Here is a 3,066-nt window from a genome sequence, read left to right as displayed (position 1 = left end):
GGACAAGGCAAGTACTATTTCTGATTATAGTCATATTAACTGGAAGTGGTTTGTTATCATATTGTGGCTTTGATTTGCAGTTTTTTAATAATAATGCTGAGCATCTTTGCATGTACTTGGTCATTTGTATCTCTTCATTGGATAAATGTCACATAAAATCTTCGGCCTGTTACTAATTTATGTGTTATTTTTGTTGTTAAGTTTGTTATATATTTTATATGTTTATCACTTGTCTTTTGTATATTTTGCAAATATATTCTCCCACACCATAGGTGGTCTGTTCACTTTGTTAATTTATTTTTGTTATGTAATTTTTTTTTCTTTTTTCTTTTTTTTTAGATTCTGATAGTTTCACTTGCCTGATTTTGCTTTTGTTGCCTTTACTTTTGAGGTCTTCCTTAATTTTTTTTTTCCCTGTTCTATTTGGTAAAGAATTTTTCTGTTTTATTCAAATTATTTTATTTTATTTTATTTTATTTTTTATTTTTTATTTTTTTATTTTTTTTGAGACGGAGTCTTGCTCTGTCACCCAGGCTGGAGTGCAGTGGCCGGATCTCAGCTCACTGCAAGCTCCTCCTCTCGGGTTCACGCCATTCTCCTGCCTCAGCCTCCCGAGTAGCTGGGACTACAGGCACCCGCCACTTCGCCCGGCTAGTTTTTTGCATTTTTTAAGTAGAAACGGGGTTTCACCGTGTTAGCCAGGATGGTCTCGATCTCCTTACCTCGTGATCCGCCCATCTCGGCCTCCCAAAGTGCTGGGATTACAGGCTTGAGCCACCGCGCCCACCCTCAAATAATTTTATAAGTTTAAGTTTTACATTTAAATCGTCTATTTATTTTTAATTAAGTTGTTTTAATATAGCAAAAGGTAGGCATCAAGTTGTATTCGTTTAAATAATCAATTTTCCTAGCACCATTCATTGAAAAGTTTGCCTTTTCTTAAATGTGTGTTCTAAACAACTTAAAATTTACTTGGCTCTAGGTTAAAGAATTTATTACTGGAATTACTGGATACTTTGGTCTATGTGTCTGTTTTCCTTGTCAGTATCATGCACTTTTGCTTGCTATAGCTTTACAGTATATTTTGAAGTCAGACAGTTTGACACTTTCAGCTTTGCTCTTTTTTTTTTTTTTTTTTTTTTTTTTGAGACAGAGTCTCCCTCTGTCGCCCAGGCTGGAGTGCAGTGGCGCGATCTCGGCTCACTGCAAGCTCCGCCTCCCGGGTTCACGCCATTCTCCTGCCTCAGCCTCCCGAGTAGCTGGGACTACAGGGGCCGCCACCGCGCCCGGCTAAATTTTTTGTATTTTTAGTAGAGACGGGGTTTCACCGTGGTCTCGATCTCCTGACCTTGTGATCCGCCCGCCTCGGCCTCCCAAAGTGCTGGGATTACAGGCGTGAGCCACCGCGCCCGGCACTTTGTTCTTTTTTAACAAGATTAATTTGGTATTTGGAAGGTTTTTTTTTGTCGCTATAAATTTTAGGCCTTTTTTTGTTTCTGTGAAAAAAAAATGTTTTTGATTTTTATAGAGTTTGCATTGAATCTGTAGATTACATTGAGTAGCATAGCCATTTTAATAATATTTTTATAACTCATGAGCAAAAAGTATATCTCAAATTTTTCGTGTTTTAGTTTCTTCATCAATGTTTTATAATTTATAGTATAGTGTTTATCATTTTAATTAAGTTTACTGATAGACAACTTTATTTTTTATTCTAGATGCAGAAAAAGTACTTGGAAAAATTGAATATGCATTTGTGATTAAAACAACTGAACAAATTAGGTATACATGGTATGTACTTCAACCCAGTTAAGGCAAAATATAGAAATCAATAGCTAATATCACACTAAACAAGAAAAGAAGAAAGTTTTTTATGTAAGACCTGGAACAAGACAATGATGTCTACTTTTACCACTTTTATTCAACAGAGCACTGGCAGTCCCAGCCTGATTATTTACACAAGAGAAAGAAATGAAAGACATCCAAATAAAAAGGGAGAATGTAAAATTGCCTCTGCTTGCAGATCACATAATTGTGTATAAAGCAACATTGAAATACTACACTAAAAATATTGAGAATTAATAAAGAAATTAGTACAGTGGCAGAATACTAAATTCACATAAAAAATTAGGGGCATTTTTTCATGCCAAGAATAAGTTGCCTGAAATAGAATTTCAAGAAGAAAATTATTTACAACAGCTATGAAAATAAGTGCTACTTCATTTTATGTTCATGCTTGTGATAAGGTTCAACTTAAGTTTTTTCATTTGGAAATTTACTATTCTCCACCACATTTGTTAAAGAGACTGTTGTTTTCTCATTCTGAGTTACAGAGACAGGAGATGGCCAAGGGAACTATTCTCATTTTGAGTGATAGCAACAGGAGACAGTCAAAAGTCCTGAGAGAAACTCTACCTTTAAAGCTAAAACAGCCTGAAGGCTGAAAAATTGGACTTCTGGTTTTTGATAATGCCCATCCTTTCCTGACTGTTTCTCTCTAAATAATGCCCACATGTGCACTGGGAAAAAAAAGATGCAGCCATGAAAATTCACACTTTTTGGCAGAAGAGGAGCCTGGACTCTTCAGTTGCTATGTGATGACCTAGTGTTCATCAGCCTGTGAGGTTAGGGCCTGTTAACAAAAGTCACTCTCACTTTCTGACAGTTCTTTTTTTCTTTTTCTTTTTTGCTCAAAAAACTTTACTTCTCACCTTTCAGTGTGTCCATTAGCCTATTCATTCCTAGTCATGTGACAAGTTGCTAGTTTGAGCTGAACTAAAAATAAAGATCTGTAACATTTCAGTGTTTAGATGTGGAGCTTAAGGAAGGGTAAGATGTAAACCAAAAACATCTTTTTTTCTTTGGTGTGTAAACATTTTCATCCTTGGACTTCTTTGAGAGTAGAGGAAACTGTGCAGCATCCCACCTCAACAGCCCCAGGCACATGCAGGATGAACAGGTGAATAGAGGCCCTTCACTCCCATCTCCTCTTGTCTGGAAAATCCTAGTAATCCATGGGGTCTTCCCTTTAATCTGTCAAAAGATGCAGCCTCATCGAACAGAAAT

The sequence above is a fragment of the Macaca nemestrina genome, chromosome Y (genome assembly GCF_043159975.1).
Source record: "Macaca nemestrina isolate mMacNem1 chromosome Y, mMacNem.hap1, whole genome shotgun sequence".
Taxonomy (NCBI): domain Eukaryota; kingdom Metazoa; phylum Chordata; class Mammalia; order Primates; family Cercopithecidae; genus Macaca; species Macaca nemestrina.
The sequence above is the reverse complement of the archived record's forward strand: the minus strand, read 5'-3'. Positions refer to the sequence as shown.